At 41.4% G+C, this 21,978-nt stretch overlaps 1 long non-coding RNA gene and 1 pseudogene across 1 annotated transcript; one reads left to right on the forward strand and one right to left on the reverse strand.

Annotated features, from left to right (window-relative positions):
• The first annotated feature begins 976 nt into the window (after positions 1-976).
• LOC133270851 (kazal-type serine protease inhibitor domain-containing protein 1-like) lies at positions 977-17,462 on the forward strand (annotated as a pseudogene).
• Positions 3,455-5,019, reverse strand: LOC133270852 (uncharacterized). Its single transcript, XR_009743939.1, has 3 exons — positions 4,814-5,019; positions 4,419-4,519; positions 3,455-3,551 (listed from the first exon to the last, which is right to left on the reverse strand). It is a non-coding gene; the product is annotated as an uncharacterized LOC133270852 (long non-coding RNA).
• Positions 17,463-21,978: the final 4,516 nt, after the last annotated feature.

Consider the following 21,978-nt stretch of genomic DNA (forward strand, 5'->3'; position numbering starts at 1 on the left):
CAAACGTAAGAAATTCAAGACAGCTTGTGCTTTCAGACATGTCTTTTGGACAAGCAGGTCAGCAATTAATGCAAAACCATTATGACTTTCAGTGCATGCGAGATGTTTGTGGTTGGTATCTCTAACCACACTGCAGCTGGAACAGGCTGAGACTTCCAAGAGTGTCAGCCTGGACAGGAAAACAATCTGCAGCATGGCCCGTTGGACAGGGTGAAGACATCTGCCCTGCCCGCTCAAGCATGAAGCTGGCTAAGCTAAAAGAACAGGGTGAAATCCTGAGCCCACTGAAGTTAATGGGCCATTGATTTAAATGGGCTCAGGCCTTTACTTCTTAAGTCATGCTCATGCACAGTTTTCATTCATATTCCCTGACTTAATGCTGTTTCTAGCTACCATGCCCTTGATTAGAAACAACCATGTAAAGCTAAGAGCTATCACAGATGAACTGAGACCCCAGAAACAGCAGGAGAGTGAAGGGGCCAGGACCAGCACTGTGCTTCTAGAAATCGGCAAAGGGAACCCAGAGACCTGACCCCAAAAGCGTACCCATTAACAAAAGGTAGGAGTAGCAAATATCCCTAGAAAAGCCTCATCTTTTCCAGGGGCACAGTGTGGTCTTCAACATTTGTGGTAGAGATCCACACTGACAGTTCTGTTTGTTTCCTTTTTAACCTCTGAGTATTTAGAAGAATGATCTTACCTGGAGATTGCTGACCAGATCCTGACCAGAATTCTAAGCCTGAAAGCCCAGAGGTGTCAATCTGCAGGATTCTTTGACGTTGTCCTGTTAGTCCAAAGTCCTGAGAACAGCAGGAAATCTAACAGCAAGAGGCAATACCTGTGCTCCCAGCCCTTCTTTCAGTGGTAAGTGCTGCCCTCCAAGCTTGCTTCAAGCCTTGCCCACTCTGAAGCTTCCTGCTGTCCCCTCTCTAAACTTCTACCTTCTACGGCTGTGCAACTCAGTGGTCCAAGCCACCCCAGACTGAAGCCAGCAAAGCCTCCCCTGCCCACACACAACCTGCATGTCCCCTTCACTGGGCAGCACAGTGCATCTCTTCAAGCTCTCTGGTCACATATGAACATAAATGTTTGTCAGAAGTGTTAAATTTTGCAACAATTCCAACCAAAGCACAGTGGTGGGAAGAAGATGCCTGCTCTCTTCTGCACCTGCTCTGCTGGGTCACTTTGATCTGACCATTGCTGTCCAGACACTAGGCTTTTTGCAAGACTTGGTTGGAAGCTGTATTAGTAAAGCTCACAGTCTGAACCTGTTTCTGCTGCAGATCTATTTCCCTTTGTAACAATGGTCAGAGCTAACTATGTCTTCAAAGAAGATATGGGAAGAAGCTGTGGAGTCTGATCTATGGTTTTGCAGAAGGAGCAGGAGTCAGCACAGCCAAGCAGCTCCAGGAGGTCCCACTCCGCCTTTCCAGACTGTTGTGGGACTCCAGGCACCCTACCAACACCATGCACGCTGTGGGCCTGCAGCCCTTAACTCTGGATGCTCCTAAAAGGGTAAGTGAATCACTTGAAAATATTCCATTTATACACAAAGCAAGAAAGACACTTAAAAAACTCCACTTAAAAAGCCTTCCACTTAAAAAACTCCCCTCCTCAGCTCTTCTGCATCCATCTCAGAGCAGTGCCGGCCCAAGGGGAGGGTCCAGCACCGTATCCTGTTTCCCTCAGGAGATAAAGTGTGTTTTATACAAGGTCTATGTGCAGCAGAGAATTTTACTTTATATCAGAGATCAGTTTCTGGTTGCTTTTCTAGAGAAGGACCATTACAGTCTATCTGTACAGTTCCTGTAATAGAAAACACTACTTTCTTCAGCAATACTGTGAGAGAAGGCAGGTGAAGCTGAAGGAAAATCCCCTAAGCTTCCTCTCTGTGCCCAATTTCCTGGCTGGTTTTAGGGACAGGTAGTTTTTGCTAATGAGACTTTCCATTATAAAGTTTCCATTGCTTTGGAAAATATTAACTTTGCTGAGTAGATCAAACAGCTCCTGCAGTTACAGTTAGAATATCCTAAAGATTTAGTTCCCAGTAATAACAGGGCTAAACCACAGCACCGCCAGAGGCAAAAACTATATTATTTGAAATGAAACTTCTCATAAATATCCAGCTATGAAGTCATTTTATATCAGCTGCTCTTATATAAACTGGACAAGGCAAACTGTCCTATCCATCAACATTAAAGTTGCCAAGAAAAATTACTCTATATTCATTGTCTGCAAGTTTCCCAGATCTCCCTCCCTCTCTCTTCGGCTTTTCCAGGAAACACTGTGGTTTGCTCTGTTTAAGAACTTTGCTGATACGTGCAACTCATAACAGCATCAGTGTCATCTTCAGGCTTAAGCCTACTCTTGTCACCACTCCTCTGCTGCAAAATGGATGGACAGATACACACAAACACACCTGACTCTTTAGCCACAGGCCAGAGCTAACATTACTTTTCAGTCTTTGCTAAGTGGAAGCACCTCAAACACTGGCAGAGCTAGAACTATGCTGGTTTGGGGTTGGTTGGTTGGGTTTTTTCTTCCAGCCCCTCTCCAGATGCTTAGAGCACGTTTGTTGCAGGTCTGTAATAAGGACCAGGCCAGCCTTCAAACATACTGCTGAAAGTTGCACCCAGGAAGGCTTGAGCATAGCAAGAGGCACACATGGGCTCTCTCACACTCATGCCATCCACCCTTTGGTGGCATGGGTGAGTGTCACCCACAACCCCAGGACAGGCTGGGGATCTCAGGGCCTTACCTATATGTTCCAGCCCTTTCTGCTCTGTTAAATTGAAGAGGCTGCTGCACTAGAACATGACACCTGAAAATGAGACCTGTGGTCCGTGCAGAACATGGGGATGCATTAGTGCTCTCTAAGGCAGAAAGGGGACAAACCTTCATGCCCCTCCTCCCTCGAGAGGAAGGAGAATGATCCTGGCTACTGCTCCTATATTGCACTTGTGATTAAAGTGCATACAGAAAGGTTCAAATGAGCAGCTAAGGTTTCACAGGCTGGAAATGTGGTCAAGACACAGGTGGGAAATGCCCCCATGACACCTTCTGTGCAAGTCTCTCCATAGTAAGTCTCACTTCTCAAAAGAATAGCTTCAGAGAAATGTCTGATTACCTACTGCTGATTCCCTAAATGTTTCTAGTATTATCCTCCTATTATGGAACAGGAGGCTTGAGTGTTTCTGGATAAAACTACAAAACTTTCAGAAATGGGGTCTACTTAAAGGATAGCAGAGACCTGAAGGAGGCTTGAAGTGAACCCTTCAAATATTTGAGCCCTTGGAAGGAAACACCAGCTTGTGAAAAGTGATTTCCAGACTTACTTGAGTAAAAAGGAATCAGCAAGTTTATATTAAATAAAACCCAAGCATTTAGTACTAGAACAGCGCTAGCCTTGCAAGTTAAAATTTGAGCGCCTACAGTCACCAAGAGCGATGCTGGACTGTGACACAGGAGGAATCTATAGTCAGTCACTGCTGGAGACAGATCCAGGCTGAGTCACCAGAAGCCTCGCCAAAGCCTTACATGAGAACAGTCAACTTGCAGGAGACACATTAAATTTCCCTTCTCCCCCCCCCCGCTCCTTTAGTAAATCACATGTAAAACCATAAAAAAGGGTTAATGATCCTACATTTTCACTTTAGAAAGAAAATAATTAAAATATATTATTAAAATATGCAAAATTTATAATTTAATTATACAATTACAGAGCCTTCTAGTCTAACAGCCCCACTGTATTTTGCGTATCAGTGATCAATTGCTTTCTTAAAGCTCACAGCAGAATCATTTACTTGATGCTTGAGAATAAGTTAATTACGAATCTCCTGCCTTTGAATAATGGATTTAATAATCATGTTACAGTAGAATTAACTTACATGTCACGTGCTTGCAGCACTAATGATGAGGGTCATGAAAGCAATGTGTCAGCAAATAGGATGGGCACCAGCAAAGGCAGAGTATGTATATGCCAGGACACCCCGTGCCTGCATTGCTGCTGGTCAGCAGTTCTGTTAAGAACCTGCAAGTGGCATCCAACCATTTTTGCATCATCTCTCATTAACCTCCATCATTTGTCACTTACTTCTCCAGAATCAAATACTGTTTTCAGGTGAGCTGAGCACTTCAAATGAAGCTCAATTCTGGATATTGTGTGGACAATGTTATCCTAGGAGATTGGTTCAGTATCAGGTAATGCACATACCCAGCAGGCACAGCCACCTGTAGTCTGTGATTGCCCAGTATAACAGACCAAACATTAACTTTCTTTAATGCATCCTTTGTGCACGTAACACAACTATAAAGTTTCTTGGATGCAAACATGCTGAGTGAGAAAAGATTTGCTCTCTCTAAAGGGACCTCAAGAATAGATACTCAAGACACAGAGCACTGTAGTTTCCAACCTTTACCTGTTCAAGGAGAGGCACCATTGCAGGACAGAGAAGGTAGAAGGGACATCTCAAAGTTTTTTGTGGTCTGCCATTATTCCTCACAGGGCTCCTGTGTGTGTCTGTGTAAGAACCACATCTGCAAGTCTGGCAGGAGCCAGATTCAGAAGCCTTCACTTAAATCTCATACTGACACAAATAAGAACAGAATGAAGAGCTGAACCACATTTTGTCTGAAAGAGCAGTACCTCAGGAATCACCAGCAATGGGATTTCAAATTGCATCAGCCAGGTACCTTACTTATTACCATGCAAAGTAAAGCAATGCAATACAAGTCAGCAGCTTAGCATAACACTGGGCCCCAAGAAGGAGGCAGGAAATGAACAGGAATACAATTTCCTTAACAATTCACTTACAGGAATTATTCTGCAAGACACTGCCCATGTCCTGGTGAAAGATGCAGTCTGAGGGTACAGAAGTGCTGGACCATATTGCCATGTCCCCACCACTGCCCATCACCCAACTTAGGTACCAGTTCTTTCACAGGATGGTGACAGAGCTCCTTGTGCTGATCATGCCATATGGAAATATCCAGAAAAAGCCAAAGAAATTGCTGCATGACCAATACCCTGCCTGCTAAGACTGAAGGCATACTGTTAGAGAAATTATTCACCAAAATGTTATTTCACAGGTGAAGGTAGAAAGCTCCCCTCGTGCACTGCAGCTGCTCAACTCCCGTCTTTGAGGGGTGGTGGAGGTTTCATCTGCACTGCTCCTCAGCTCTCCAGGCAGCTTTTGGGGCATGGTGTGTGAAAAGCAGACAGTGCTTTGGTGCCCGTCTTGCAGCTCAACCACTGATGCTAATATTACCACTGCTGCTTGTGTATGGTTCTGGGAGATATTTAGGGTTAAGATAATTCAAGACCTGTGATTCCTGCCAAACCCACCAAAGCATGCTTCAGGTGTTAGAGGCATACAGCAATAATGTGTGTTTTAGTACTGAACCAGACAGGACTATGCCCTTAGATCTGTGGCTTTAACCCCAGCAGCTCATCCTGCTCTATTTCATTGCTCCCACTTTATCCTCTTGCTCTGACCCTGCCACACATCCATCCGGTGTGGAGAAGTACAGCAACGCTCTTCTCAGCTTGTCACAGAATGGCTTGCTAATTTTAGCTAGCTATCAGCCATTTCTCCATGTCATACCACAGGGCGTTAACCTCTCCCCACCCCAATTTGTTCCAGGTGAGTTCAGGAACCATTAGCCAAATATCCTCTAGCTGCAGACTGCCTATTAAAGGGCAGCTGTTCAGACGAGACCACTGGCATAATTTAGAGGCTGAACCCACATTACATTAGTCAGGTAAGTGCCAGAAATGCTTTCTAGGATATTTATGATGGGTTTCCTCAGGACACAGAAGGTACTTCCTTGTATACTTCTGGTTTACAACCCTCAGATCATACTTCCTAGAAGACAACAGGCAAAACTCAGCCTTATAGGGGCAGTGGCATCCTGCAGCCTCCCCCTTGCTTTGGCTCCACTTTGCACACATGGTTTCACCACTATGGTTGTTTTTTACTTTATATGAGCCTTAACAAATCCTTTTCCTATAGATATTCATCCCCCACAACTGTAGTAACAGGACAAGGGGTAAGGGGTTAAAACTTAAAAAGGGGAAGCTTAGACTGGATATAAGGAAGAAGTTCTTTACTGTTAGGGTGGTGAGGCACTGGAATGGGTTGCCCAGGGAAGCTGTGAACGCTCCATCCCTGGCAGAGTTTAAGTCCAGGCTGGACAGAGACTTAGGTGACATGGTTTAGTGTGAGGTGTCCCTGCCCATGGCAGGGGGGTTGAAACTGATCTTAAGGTCCTTTGCAACCCAAACCATTCCTTGATTCTATAAAACAGACAGTGATGAGTAAACACTATAATGCAAAACTAAACATCCAATTAGAATTTGGTGAGGAAGTGTGAAATGTAACACATTCACCAGAATAAGAATGTGGGACAAAAAAAAATCAATTTCCCATTAAATTCTGTGGTTACTTTTTTTTTTCTAACTCTCAATGTTAAAAGCATCCGTTACACACATAATTTACTCCTTTGCAGTCTGATTCTGTGTTTAAAGCAAGAACATGCACTACGAAATATGAATTAGCCCAGCTATCACACAGTGATAAGCAGTGTTCTATAGGTCTCTTCAAGCTGGCCTTAAAAAGTGTTCCACCCATGCAGGCCAGGGGGAAATTGCATTATATGCAGTAGTCTGGGAGAAAGAACTGATTTGGAAGCAGCCTGCTACTTCACTCCAAGCAAGAGGTGATCTCAACTGGTGCAAAAGGCATGAAGCTGAACTTCTGCATATCCATGGAAAAGCCGTGGATAAGCCATGGATCTGTTTGGGATGGAAGGTAAACTTCCCTCCCAAAAGATTTCCCTCTGTGGATGTGTCCATAGGATGTAAGGCTGGTGCAACAAAATGCATCCTTCATTGAGCTTTTGTAAGGAGCTAAGCACCGTGAATATAAAGAGTTGGAAAAGCCCCTTGTGGAAGATTTCAGGACAAGCAGGCACAAGCACGATTTCTCTTTCATTTTATTAAGTGTCTTAGTCTTACGTGTGTATCTTGAAAATGTGATGTACGCAGAGTTATTTTAAGCTACCACACAGAGATGTTCCATTTGTAGGGAGTGGTCATCTTTGACACATGGCATTGGCCCATATTTGCAGGTCTCCAAGTCCACTATGCATCACTTTTACCTCCAAGGCAGCAAGATGCATCTCTGCTTAGCTGTACCTGAACACTGGAAACAGCAGCCGATGGTCTACAGAGTAGAACTCTTGTTGGCAGTGAAAGGGAGGGGAGTTTACAAAGAAAAGTGCAACACCTGGTGAGAAATGACCCTGCAAATGCATCTCCGTGAACCGGTAGAAATTTATGCACAGAAAAAGGGGGGGGGGGAAGATCTCAGAGTTGCCTCTTTCATCCTCCTTCCTAATTCACAGCGTAAGCACGTCTTAGGAAATGAAGGCAGAAAAGTGCTCTGAAAAGATAAGTGATGTGTCTAATTCTCCAGCAAACCCCCCTTCTGAGGTGCCCGAAGATGCTGCAGCAGCTGGCTCACCCTTTATCTATGTTCTAAACCTTTTGCACTTAGTTCTTAGAGCCAAGTGTGGACCACGTTACTCTGGGTTGCAAACCAGACACCCATAAACACTGAAAAGAAACTAAATGGAGAGAGAATGATGGATTCTGCCATGTGTCTGATCATCTCTCATCTTAAATCCAAGAGTTTAAAGTCAATTCCAGCTGTCTTGGATTGTCCCTTGCTTACAAAGAGCCTGTAAGTAAATTGTTAATTCAGAACCCCCAGCTGTGATCATTAATGGATGAAATCTGGTGTTAAACCTTGCTCTGTTCTCAAAAACATAGGGTCTTGTCAAGGGTACAGCTATCTTTGGTCCTACTGTGTGCATCTTTTTCTGACTTTTTCAGCTGAGAGGGGACAAGCTCATAGCAGTTCATTTCTTCATTTTACACTAATTTACCCCATTCCCCTTTCTACAATAGCTGCAATATAGCTGCTGTTTCAATAGAGCAATGTTTTGCAAATTTGGCTCAAGGAGACACTGAGCAAACAGCTTTTCAGAGAGCTTCAACTCAGCTGTCAGAAGGGGCAGTTTGGTTTCTGTGCAAGCAATAGTCACATTCCAAACTGCATTAGAGAAAAGCCGGTGGGTTTGCATGCATTTTTGTTACCAGTTCAGACTAGGAATCTGATGCTAATTTCTTCTTAGAGCCTGTGTTTGCAGTAGAATTTATATTCTAAAACAAAAGGATTGTACTGTTTTTCTCTCACTAGCTTGCTCTCTTTTTCCTTTTTCTTTTTTTTTTTCTGCCCCTGGCTTTACTCCAAGGACCTTTTCTGCTCGATCGTTACATTCTGAAGATGAAGCACCCAATGGTTACAGCAGTGCTGGTAGTGCTGGTGCAGGTTTCTCAGAGTTTCCCTGCTTTGTACCACCGAGGCTGGTGGAGACTGTTAAGGGAAGCAGATAGTTGTGGAAAATGCAATTTGGCACTTTGCTCTGAGCCTAAAGACTGTCCAGCTGGGACTGTATTGGACCGTTGTGGCTGCTGTCCTGAGTGTGGGAATGTGGAAGGTCAGATCTGCGACCTGGACCAGGGCAATCATTTTTATGGGCAATGTGGGGACAACCTCGAGTGCAGGTTGGATGCTGATGAAGCAAGGTTTGGGGAAGTCCCTGAACCTCAGTGTGTGTGCAAATCTCAAGAAAGCATCTGTGGACCTGAAGGGAAAACCTACGAGAACATCTGTCAATTCAACAAGGCTTATGCTACAAAAAGAAATATCAGCATGAAACACAAAGGGCCATGTGAATCAGGTAATATGTACAGAGGCACTTCTAAACCGAAAAATGATCTTGTTCTTATTTTCAAACATGTAATAGATGCTCTAGTCTAACTTTATTAAACTAATTCTGCTTTTTTCTTATCATTGTTTTGTTATAATACTACTTTGTGTTAGGCATTTACTTTGTGGTTCAGCAGCTGGTAATTTTGTATGTTACTAGACTCTGTATTAGACTAGTGGATTAAATCACATGGTGACTACTAAGACACAGATCTGCAGACTAGTTCTGCTCTGAATAAGCAGAATATGAGGTATTTTCTACAAGAATGTGTAGTTGGGGAGAGGTAAGCTTGCAGGATAGTCTGGGAGGACTGGACAAATAACTATATGAGGACTGACCTTATATTGAAGTGGTGAGAGCAAGGCATACCTTATTCATATATATATACACACATACATGTACATGTATGTATGTGTTTATATATATATGTGTATGCAGAGCGTATCCACCTGTGTGTATATATGATTAGCAGTGTAGAGACAATAGAAGATGAGGCTTAATTAACAGGTCTTTTGCTCTTGCAAAGAAGTCCAAGATAACAGAGTTTTGGAATCATTGTAAAATCTAGCTAACCCATGAAACAGAAATCTAAATATTATAACAAAATCAAACTGAAACTGTTTCCCTAAATACATACACAGAGCATGAACAGCTGTCTGTGATGATTTTTAGTGGAAGGATTCTTAGCAGGGTTGTACTGGGGAATCCTGTCTCTTGCTCATATACTGTTCTTGTTCTTCACATTATTACAAGTCTTTACTCCTGAGTACCTTTCACCTAAGTCACATGAATATAAAATGAAAAAGTGAACAGGCTTTTGTTTTCTGAATGAGAAATTATTCTTTTTTAACAAGTTAATGGAATATTTTCTGAAATCATAGAATCATAGAATAGATATGACATAGAAATGAAGTAGGAGAAGTCTCTGAGTCACAAATGGGTCACAGTTATGGGAATCTAAGATTGCATCTCTGGCAAAGGTCCACATGTGAGAGCAACTTGGGTATGTTTTACCCACTCCTCACTACCTATCTGTTGCCTCCAATTTAGACTGTATGCTGTGCTTTGATATTGAATGAACACTGGATATTGAATGCTTGAAAGGAAAAGTGATGAACAACTAATACCAGATTTCTTTCCTCTTTCTCAAGTTGCAAGAGGACAATACAATAAAGAATCAGGAATCAATACAATAAAGAATTTGCCATTAGGGTATTAAGTTGGGAAATGAGGCTTGTCAGTAAAGAGACATTCAGAAAACCCAATGCATACCAGCCCACAATATGACTGAAAGCCTGTTAGCTCTCTCACAGGTGTTCTTCTTCAGGGTTAGACCAGCACTAGTTCTTGTGGTATAACCCTTTCAGGCACATTTCAGTTAGAAGGGCCACTCTACAGCAAGTAATGGTAACTCTGCAGCAGAGGCAGCTGTTCAGGCTTACAGGCTTAAAGCAATGCTCTGCTTTAATTAATTAAACAGAACTGCCCATGTATAAAAATCTTTAATTTGGAAGTACTGCCAGTTTTAATTGCTGATGTTGTCATCCACCGGGCCTTGCAGTCACCCCTGAGGTGAATAACACTGCATGTAGAGCTGCTTTGCATGCAGGAATCACTCCCAAGGCTTTCCCACTGCTTCCCTGGCTTCCCAGAAAGGCTGGACTCTCTCACCAGGAATGCAGAGAAATTTCCTAGGTTGGCTCATCTTACTGAACTGCTCAGAAGCCTGGTTGGAAGTTCATAGCCATGTCAGTGCTGTGCAGAGTTCAGTTAAAGAAAAATGGGGGCTCGTCTCTTTGGCTCCTGCCAAGGCCACTGTCTGTGCCCTGCTGCAGCAGAGCGCTCAGGTGACTGCTGGGCTCGCCGGGGAAAGGAGGGGATAAGCACAACTGTTAACTTCTCTGAGCAGCAGCTGATCAAAGCAGCAGATTCTCTTTTAGACCCTGCAAGGAGCCTGGGTCTTTTAGCAAGCAGCACGATACACAGGTGCTACCACGGGGCTCCTCTGAGAGTCTACCAGTAAGTCCCCTCTTTGGCAAGGCAGCTATCTGAAGCAGCACAGTAGGCATGTGAAGGTGCTCCCTGATTTAGGCTGCTTTTTCACGCCTGCAACTGATGACAAAAGGCAACCGGGAGTCTGGCTCCAAGAGCAGCAGCCTCGCTGCGGCACTCGCTTTCCGCTGACTCCAATTTGCATGAGAAACAAACACTGAACACTGGGGGGTTTCGGTACCAAGCTATAAATACAACCTTCACTCAACTCAAAGAACTTTGTTTTGTTATTTCTCCTTCAAAGCATCTGCTGTTTCCTATTGATGCCAAATGGATTAATTGTATGCAGCAAGCAATGAATAAATAGATAACAACAAACTCCTTTCATCACAAGAGTATAGCCTTTTCTCTTCAGTGCATCACCAGAAAACGAAGAAGAAGAAGGCCCAGCTCCCCAAAACAACAGTGGAAAAGTCTTTCTTTTCCTGAAAGCTAATTTTGATCAGTTTATCTAATAATTTACCAAGGCTACCAAGTACATTGATTATATGTAGATTCTCCACACTTAATTCATCCCCATTCACATTCAGACCTCTCTTGCTGATGATTTAATGATGTAACAGAACAATCTAGAAGTGATTCTCTGTATTTAGCTATGTCACATAGATTATTTTAAATGTAAATTTCATATTAAAAAACAAATAAGCCATGGAATTTTCTGCCATTTTCATCAAATCAGACATAGATTAGAAAAAATTAGTTAAGGCAAAAATAAATATCTAATTCGTTAGTTTGGGGTAATACTGGGTTAATGTTGTTTGTGAAAGGTGAAGCAGTATTTTGACATTTTCTGGCTTCTGGTCTATTTTTTCTATAATACATGAGGATAATTCACAATGGGGACTGTAAAAGGAAAGGAGCAACTACTGCACATATACTCCAGGAATCAAAATGACATGTTATTATAACAGTAAAGATCTGTTTCTAAAGACACAGTTATGCAAAAAAAGTGCACACAGATACACATGGCAGAATTTAGCTGAACACAAAATCTGAACCACACAAACCCAAAGTTTGGGAATTTGTGTTAAAGTGATATCTTGCTACTTCAATTTTCTTCTGTAAAATAGAACAAAATGGTGGCTTGAGATGTATATTATTTTATTTCTGGATGCACTTCAAATTTGAGTCAGTAATGCAGGTATTTATTGAACGTTCAGATTCAGAAAAGGCAGTTTGGTTATTCCTACTTGCTACGAGTTTGAACTCACATGTTGCCAGTCCTGGTCAGCCACAGTCCAGCAAAGCCTTAACTACCCCTATAGAAGTGCCCAGCTGTGTGGGACTGAGCATACTACCTCAGCATTCCAAGCTGTCACAGTATTCTCCTTACAGTTAATGGAAGATGTATTTCCAGTGTGGAATTCATCTTCATGTATGGTAGACAGTGCTGGATAAATTCCTCCTAGGGGAAAAGTCATAATGAATCTGTAATTGAGACCCTTAATTCTCGAGGCTAAGGGTACATTTACACTGCATGGTAAAGCCAGAGCCCTCACCCTTGCACAGCTGAGCTATGTCTGTGGACACTCCCGTAAGTAGGACAGATCTTGGCAACACTTCAGTGTTGTTGGTGTATGCACAAGACACTTGTGTTAGCACCACAACAAAACCACCAGTCAGGCAGCATCTGTCTATTTAAAGAGGTTTTCCTGCTGTCTCTCTACAGCAGTAATTTAAAGAACTCATGTGAGACAACACAGACATTTGGTTTCTATTTTACACTTAACTTTAAGCTTAACTACAGCACACATATGACTAAAAGAAACATGGCTGCTTTGAGTTTTAATATTTCAAATTATATTTTAATATCAGACCATATGTGGTAAGTTCATGGGTAAAAAATTCTCAACCAAAATATTCAGTTAATGCTGATCTGAAGACAAGATTTTTGAAACAATATACAGTTCTCATGAAAGAATGAGCACTTAAGGGTTTAAGTATCCTAGCCTGAGAGCCTTACTTTACTTTTCCTGTTTAATGTGTCATTCATCAATGGGGAATTATTTTGCTGTATAATTTGTTTGCAATCAATTTTACTCAGGATGCATCTGACATTTTCTGCAGATATAAATTCTGAAAAACTGACAAATGCATTAGAAACTTTGCTCAAATACCTGGAATAGGCTGTTGCTATTTCAAATGGTGAACCATAATTGCTGTACATACTGATTCAAATCTTGCAAGTAAAAATATATTTCCCATCAATTTCTACTTCCAAGCATCTGGGATCTGTACAAAAATCAAAGCAATAATTAAACACAAATCTAATGGCCCAGAAAACATATAAATTTTTAAACACTGGTATGGAGATAGAAAGAAAAGAGACTTTAGAAGGAAAAACACTTCTTGCTGAGGACAAATAGGTCAGCAAAAAAAAAAAAGCAGAGATCTCCAAAACAGGAGAGGTGTGATAACAGTAACTGTTATTTTTCTCTCTTCTCCTCAATATCTTAGTCTCCTGTTAACATTTAGTATATTCATACATGCTTACAGAGGGATGTGTAAATGATGTATGAATGCATCAGGTGATAGTTTATTTTTCCTGTCTTCAAATCCCTGGACTGGCTCCCTCTCGTGGTTAACGTCAGCTTTTTCTTTCGGAAAAAGGATCATACAGAGGCAAAAACCAAATCGGTGGAGGGGGTGAGGGTAAGAGAACAGGAAACAAGTAAGTGGAAATCTAATTATTGTAATAAACATAACATAAAACCTTACAAAATAAACGGATTTCAATACCTTTTATTCCTTGTCTCATAACAAGAACATCAGATGAAACCGACAGCAATTCTGGATAAATGTGGAATATATTTAATGCTGTTACTCTGTAACTTGTTGCAATGAGTCCCATGGGTAACAGAGGGGGACAAGATCTTAGCAAGCTCAAGGCAACGATGTAGTCAGTAAACACAGTCTGACAAACTAGCAATTGCACTATTTTCACTTTCAAGATATCCAAAATGTAACAGAAATTCACAAGAATTATGTACAATGAAGTTACTCTGTGATCGTCTGCTACAGAATTTCTTCGGCTTTCTTCTGAAGGTCTCGCTGAGTACTGGCTGCTTGACTGTGGAGCCTTGAGTCTAGCCCATGGTAACAGTTCACGGGACATAAATGAAACTTTTGATTTCTGCTTAAGTTTCACAATCATGTGCAATGGGAAGGACAGACAGGTCCTTTGAGGGAGAGTTGTTGAAAACCCTGTTCACCTTTTAAGGGGACACAGGTATTCTGAGCTTTAAAAGCTGCTTGGAATCATGTGGCTCTTCATAAAGTGTGAGATGGCAAAAGGTAAACTGGTTTTATAACGTAAAGTAGGAATTAATGTTTGTATGCTTTTGTGTTTGTGTTGTCCTTTGCTCACTGTCTCCTAAAGCACTGTGCTGTTGGTTCCTTGCAGCTCCTGTTATTTCTATGCCACCTCAGGATGCCCAGAATTACACAGGAAATGATGTCATTTTCGGCTGTGAGGTGTCAGCCTATCCTATGCCACATCTTGAGTGGAAAAAAAAGGGGAATAAAATGTTCCTGCCAGGAGATGATACCCACCTCTCAGTACAGGTAAAACCTGACTTCTCCAGGTCATACGGTTTCGGACGAAGGAGTAGGGGGATTAATGAGTGAATTCCTCCTGCAGAATACAGTAGTGCTGTAATGAACAGATTCGCAGTAGAGGTCCTGTGACTATGTAAAGAATTATGATTTCAGTCAATGCAAGGATCACTGCTTTAGCAGTCTAAGCAAAAGAAACGACAGGGTCCTACCTGCCCTGCTTCAGGGAAAGAAAAGATGAAGATTGTCCTGATGTAGGTATGACTCTGGAAAAACTGACTGAACATACAAAGGGAACCATTTAGGCTACTACCTAAAAGAAGGTGGGTGCATTCTGGAAAGGGTGGCAGTAATTTTTCTACTCTTAATGCAGAAGCACAATTCTGCATAGTATCTAAACTCCTTTGCAAGATGCTGTTTCTGGGACCTGCCATTTCAGTTCAGTCCCTGAGACATTCAAAAAGAAAGCAAAAAAATTTGCTCATTTTATGGAGGATACTGTGTTTTAATCTAAGTGGAAAGAGTAGAATGGCATTAGTACAGGCTTCAAGCAAACCTAGAAATAGCCTGAAAGTCTAAGCTAAAATTAAATAAATCAAAATGCTAATTCTTTTAAATGGAAATAACATTCTGGGGTGACAAGCTAACAACAACAGATGTACAAGCAGACTGTAATAGGGCTGAAGCCGCACCTGCATGCTTCTCCAGCGGACAAAGAAGATGAACAGAGACTGTATGGAGAAATACATGGCAAATTTAGCTTTTTGCTTACACAGCCCAGGAGTGGTAAGATAAAATGGACATGGGGCACAACCTCAACAAAAAGGTAGCTAGCAAAAGCACAGAAAAAGCTAAGTAAATTACCAAAAGTACTAAGAGTCTAAGTTACTTAGAAATGTTTCCAGATGCAGCATGAACACAAGTGGGATCAGCAGACTTAAAATTGCTCGGAAGGAATGGTGCAAGGAGCCACATGCAAATGTTGTCCAGCTCAGAGGCTAAACTGAACCCTGTTAACTTAGTTCATGAATAGATTCACCACAAAAGCATCTCTGTTAACATGTGTTAATGGTTTTGTTTGGAAAAGAAATTCCGCCCCCCCCCTGCTTTAAGAGGCTTTAGCCCAAGCCAGTTGAGAGTGATTGTCGTGAATTGTGAAAGCTCATGGTGTGTCATGTCAATCCATTAAAACCCCAATGCTGAGTGTCAGCTTGGTCAGGCCCCTTGGCCCTGAACAACTCACCCAGACCCACCTGCCACTCTCATGCTGAAAAGACTTACGAGCTTGAGAAGAGGCAGCAATGCTCTCAAGCAACAAGAAGTGCTGCTGGGACAAGAGACAGGAGGAACACTGGGAGTCCGTAGCATGGAGGAAACAGAAATGAGAGCACTGTGAAGGACAACGAAATTTAATGAGCAGAGATGGGGAAGAGTGAACTCAGAGACACAGAGCAGTAAGTTAAAACATAGGGCAGCAGAACCAAGCAGAATGAAAACATGGCAGCAGTTACAAGTTTGGAATGATGTTTAATCCATCAACAGTTCCTTTGACAAATATCACGGTGTCTTCTAGCTACTTAATCTCAACTTTATTTTTTCCTCTTCTTAAAGGCAAGAGGTGGGCCTCAGAAATATGGTGTGACAGGCTGGCTGCAGATTCAAGGCCTCAAAAAATCAGATGAAGGTGTTTACATCTGCCACACCAAAAATAAGCATGGTGCAACATATGCCTCTGCAAGATTGAAAGTCATTGATGGTAATTATTTTGGGGTTTTGGATGTAAAGTATATAAGAATGCATACAAGCAGGCTGCAAAGGATGGGCTTGTCAGAATGCAAATGAAGGATATGAGAAATTACCTAAAGACGTCCATATTTTAATTTTTCTGTCCTTTTCTTCTACTTTATCACCTAATGGGTTAATAGTGTAATATTCTGCTGTGTATTACACCAGCTTCCAGAAATCAGCAAGCTGTGGACTGTAGCCATACAACTGAGACACATCCCACTCCACTCACCTTTATCCTACAGAAGTCCTCTGATGTTAACAGGAACTCTCACCCAGAACAGCTGCTGTAGCTGGGGTAGTCTCTGAACCATGGCAACTCTGCTTAGCTCTTTATTTTTCAATATACTGGGAAAGAAACACCTGTTGCTCCTTAATAAGAGTGTTTGAAAAGATGTAAGAAACAGCTCTACTATCATTCTGCATCAGGCCTAGTCCTGCAGAGTAACACCCTTCTTCCTCTGAAGAGAACTGGGTTTCCTGGCAAATATGGAATAAAGATGCATTGTTTTATATTTGCCTCGTGATCTAGAGGAGTTTGTCACTGGTCTAGTTTGTCACTGGCCTTGTTTGTGCAAGTGGCTTTCAAACTCATTGGCTCTGGTTGTAAGTTCAGGTACATATGATCTGCAGATGACTGAAATCTCAGTTTACTAGTATAGGGAATTAAGTATATTTTCAACATCTTAAAATGTGAATGATCTAGAAATTTGGCCTATAAGCATTGGGTCAAGTCATCAGTTAAAAACCCTCTCCCTTCGAATAGATAATGAGGATTCAGAAACACTGAGCTTGCCATAGAGATCCAAACCCATCTTTCCTCTGTGTTCCTATGTACAACTAATTTAACCTGATTTAATTATGTCTTGCAGGCTCATCTCCTTCATTTGCATTTAATGCTGGCAGTAGAAGTGCAAGCTACAGCGTTGAATATGGGGAGTATTATGACCATTCTGATGAGGAAGATGATGAAGAATACGAATCCGGGGACTATGAAAATTGAAACAACTCTGAATAACAGTTTTTATACATCTGCTGTCCAATACCTTTCATACTCTGTTACATCTACTAGTAGTCTCTGTGCCGTAAATGGCCCCACTGATAATACACATACTCACTTCTGTATCCACCTTCCTGAAATTCAACTTTGGCTGCAGTGTATCATTGTACTGACCAGAAATAAGAGCAATTGTAAACCCACACATTCAGACTGTTGAATAAAATCCTTAAGCATGCACCTGTCTACAAAGTATACTGAATGGATCACATTTTATATTCATTTTTAAGACGTAAATTGTAATTTCTTTCAAGCCTTCTGTCTGGAAAAAATGTTCATAGTTAAAAAAAAAAACCAAACCAACAAAAAAAAAAACAAACCTTGTATCAATTCTTTTTTCTATAATGTATTTAGAAATATCAGAAGATTGTTCATGTGGCAACAAGCCTAAACGTGAAGGCTGCAAAACAGTCTTCAGTCTCCTTAGTCTATGTTTTATCCTAAGTTTCAGCAAGATTTTCCTTCTTATTTGAAATTTTCCATCATTAGTCTCATCAAGGGCAAGTTCTCTCTCTGTTGGGGGTTATTTTGTTTACTTTTAATAGATATATGAAGCAATGGTAGTCTAAAGCAACTGCATAGTTTTACTAGCAGTACTCACAATTACTCAGAAAAGGTCTCTTGTGCACTCAATCAGATGAGCATGCCTCTGGCTCTGAATTAATGTATGACAGAAGATTCTAAGTTATGAAAACCACTTTTGAGAGGCAGTTATACCTATTGGTGTCCATTGGCTGAGGATGAATGAATAGCAGTAAATTACTGAATGGTGTTAATGCCTAAGGAATAAAAAGTTCAGGCATCTACATGCAAAGCCTCAGTATTTCCAGTCATCTTTATCCAATGGACAAAAATCTGTAGTCATTACCGGATGCACTGAAGTAACTTAAGTTAATGGTGTTAAGGAAGCTTTAAAGGTAACCCGACTGTATGCATATACCTACAGCATAGATTGTTTTAATGTATATACAGGGCATCACAAATTTTCTTTAACACGCTGGCTGGTTTGTGCTTTTTTGCAATTAGACAGATTTTTCCTTTCAATTTGAGTTAGATAAAGAGATTGGCTATAGACTGTGTTTGCCGTGAGGTATTATTGATCCTTCTCCAAGTAGCAAACAAGCAAAGAAGAATCTATTTTTTTTCAGACTTCCTAGGGTATTGTCAGCTCATGAGCAGAAAGTATGCCACTGTGTCACTGAAAAGATTCATTAGTTTCATTTGAAGTAAGAAATGGCTTCATATTTAACTACTGATTCTGCTGTTACGGGCTCTTCCTGCTCTTCTTAGTGATAGGCCTAGTAACTTTTTTTGCTTATCCACTGTGTATTAACTTGAACATAAAATTGTGTTAGTAAAAATCACTGAACGTTTTTTAAGCGGTTTTTGGTTTTGTTTTGGTTGGTTGGTTTGTTTTTTTATGGAACTATTTAATCTGCAGACATACACCAGATCAACTGTAATCTGTATTGCAAATGAATTGATTAGATTACTAAACCAATCACTAAACTGTGGCAATATACACTGGCATAGGATAGTAAGTGGCACAGAAAAGAATTTTGAAATGATTAGCCATAGGAAAGAATTACAATTCTCCAGGCTTTTTTGCTGTTGTTAATGTAAAATGAAAACCAGAAATAAAAGAATGTTTGAATGCGAAAGCTTCTTATCAGAACCATACCACATGCCAGGCTGCGAGTGTTTGGATGATGGAGTACATCTACTTGGAAAAAGCTAAGCTAACTTTCCAAGAACAAAGGGTTCTAAATTAAATATACTGAATTTGTCTATGTATATTTTAATATATTTAATAATTTGTTGCAAATTATCAGCCATTTTTTATCAGTAAGAAAACTGCATTTTAGGAAAAATCCTGATGTGATGCAAAAAAAAAAAAAAGGAAACAGATACCTTTATCATTGGCTAGTTCGTTTTACAAATGGCTGGTTTTGTTTTTATGCTTTAATTGAGTCAGTTAAAATAAAATTTAAAAAGCATGGAGAAGGTTCAGCCCTATATAAGCAGTGTGGAAAATGAATGGACATAATTGTGAATGCACTGCCTGTAGCAACAGATCTATTCCCAAAGTAACAACAAATTCAAGAAGTTGGTTTTATTCCACCTACCAGAAATGAGCTGGAAACTGTATATGAATGCTGTGGGGAGGTCTCAGTAGTGCATCTTCTGAGGCAGACCTAAACCCCTTCCTTAATTCAGATTCCACTGAACTCAGCAAAAATTTTATTATTATCTTCCATGAAAGCAAGTTTGAATTCCACATCCTGCTGATATCTGTCTCACAAGCATTGTCACTGTGTCACTTCCCCCTCCTATGAAAAGATAAAGGAATTGTATGAAAGTTCCTAAATAAATTACAATTCTTAATGCAGCTTTGTCGTTTAGGCTAGGAGTCTGACAGTCTGGGGTAGTTTCACAATCTAACATTCTTACTTGTGTTAAATCCCAGGAGTTTTGTCAGGTATTAGTCTAGGAATCCATTAATTCTTTAGCCAGACCAATTTTTTTCCCAATTAAAATAATCAGTCTATGGTTGACAGAAATCACATGCAAAAATGCAACTGCTCGTGTCTTGGAGATTAAAACGATTCAACTGATGATTAAGTAAGGTAGAGTCACATGGCTCCACTGTGCAGCTGAGCACACACCTGAGCAAGTGCTCCCTGCCTACTTCATGGGACAAGCTCTGTGCTCTCAGTGTCTGTTTATGCCACCTGCCAACACTACCTGCAAACCCAGGGGGAACAGGTGTTTCTGGCTAGGAAGAAACACTGGCCCCAAGCAAGCTGGAAACCGGCTCATTGCTGCAGAAGCCACAAGCTCTCACTAGCACTTAGCAATGCATGTGCATCTCTCACGCTGAGCGTCCATAGATTAAACTTGGTTCTTAAACTATTTAACTTATTAACCTTATTTCTGCATGATTTTCCACAGCTTAATGGCAATGGCCCATCACCTGGAGCAAGATTCATAGTCATTGCTAGGGCTGATGCTCTGCTCACAAGGTCAAGGTTTTTGAAGGATATGCAAGTTTCCTCTTTTTGTCCCATCTTAGCAAGCAGCTTCTGGCTCTTAGGACAGTTTGTAATTGTATTGCATCTGAATGTCTCCCAAATTTTCCACATTATAATTTGTGGCTGACTTTTCTAACCTCCGAGTCACCATGCCATCCCTTGTTCCTCAGTCCTGGGAATTCCTCTGTTTCACTCTGTCTGCTTCCTTTAAAATCCTTTCTGTTCCCTTTCTTCTGTGTGTTACCACCAGTTCTTTTATTTTGCTCCTGCTGTTTTGTGACTTTTCTTTTAGACTATGGCTATAGATAAATTATTCTATTTCTTCACAGGATAATGGATGAAAAATGAGGCTAAGGCCCATGCCAGGGATGAGGCAGTCATTAGGGGACTGCGCAAGCCGAGCCCGCTTTTCAAGTACAATCCAACTGACTCTCAGCAGTGTCAGACACCAGTCACTTGTGAGGGCAAGAGAACAAGAAACTCCATTTAAAACCATTTTCCATTTTCATTTTGCTTCATTCTCCAATAATTACTTAAGGTATTTTGTGCAGTGATGCTGAACTCCAACTGTCGTAGTTCACATACAAAGAAATTACTCTTCCTGCCCTAATTAGACTGCCGTAACAGTTTCTCAACCCCACTTCTAAGAGGTGAATCCAGCTAGGAATATGTCCAATTCCCTTTTTTATTACAGGTCCAAAGCAGCTTCCATTTCCAGAGTAATTCTACCAGTTTGTGCCTCTTCTCTTGGGCTACCAGGCTTCACATGGGAATTTCTGCAGTGGTGCAGCAGGGAAACATGAATGATTTCACACAAACTGCTCAAGCCCTGTATCACCTGCTAACCAGAATAAAAATGGCATGGACTTTCGATCACAGTTGAGAAGCTGGCTGCATTAAAACAGGTTTTACCGTGCAGACACTTGTACACATTGTTCAAGTTACTTTATGCCCTTAACTTGGAGGTTGACCTTTTTCTGCCTGGGATTTCCATGCTGTGCTTTCCTTACTTAGCCTGAATTATTCCTTGAACTCTAGAATGTCATAGATCCAACTCCGCCTTTGCAGTTCTTAACATGTAAAACATCTATGTTAGTTTAACAGTGCTTGCTATCACAGACCCCACCTGTTACCTGTACCAGGGTTAGCAATATATGGGATTCACCTTTTCCAACTGGAAACTGACACAACTCTGTTCTCCGAATCTAATTTTTTAAATCCTTTATAAGCACCTGTCAAGGAGGATTCCCCCCTTTCTGGGCTAAGTGAGCAAACTGTCCCTTCAGACACAGCTGTCCCTTCAGACGTATCTCTACTCATCACCTCTCAGCAACTGTGCTGTTTTCACTGAGGAACGCTTTCCTTTCGCTGTTGTCACCGTCCTAAATTCACTGGAACCCGCACATCCTGCAAAGCCACATACAGACTTATAGCAGCACTAAACTGGGGTAACCACTTAAAACCACACGTTTCCACTCAGGAGAGCCTCCTCTGCCTGGTGCTGCCACCAGGAGCTACAGAACAAACTCCCACACTCTACCACATCCCCACGCCTCCGCGTAGGGCTGCGCGCACAAAATGGCGCCTCCCGCGTGAGGCGGCCCCTGGCCCCGGCCGGCCCCTGAGCCCGCCCCTGTGACAGCCCCGTCCCGTCCCGCCTCA

Source organism: Pezoporus flaviventris, unplaced genomic scaffold (assembly GCF_033815535.1).
Source record: "Pezoporus flaviventris isolate CSIRO_AGI_PZ_B2104156 unplaced genomic scaffold, CSIRO_AGI_Pfla_v1 ptg000023l, whole genome shotgun sequence".
Taxonomy (NCBI): domain Eukaryota; kingdom Metazoa; phylum Chordata; class Aves; order Psittaciformes; family Psittacidae; genus Pezoporus; species Pezoporus flaviventris.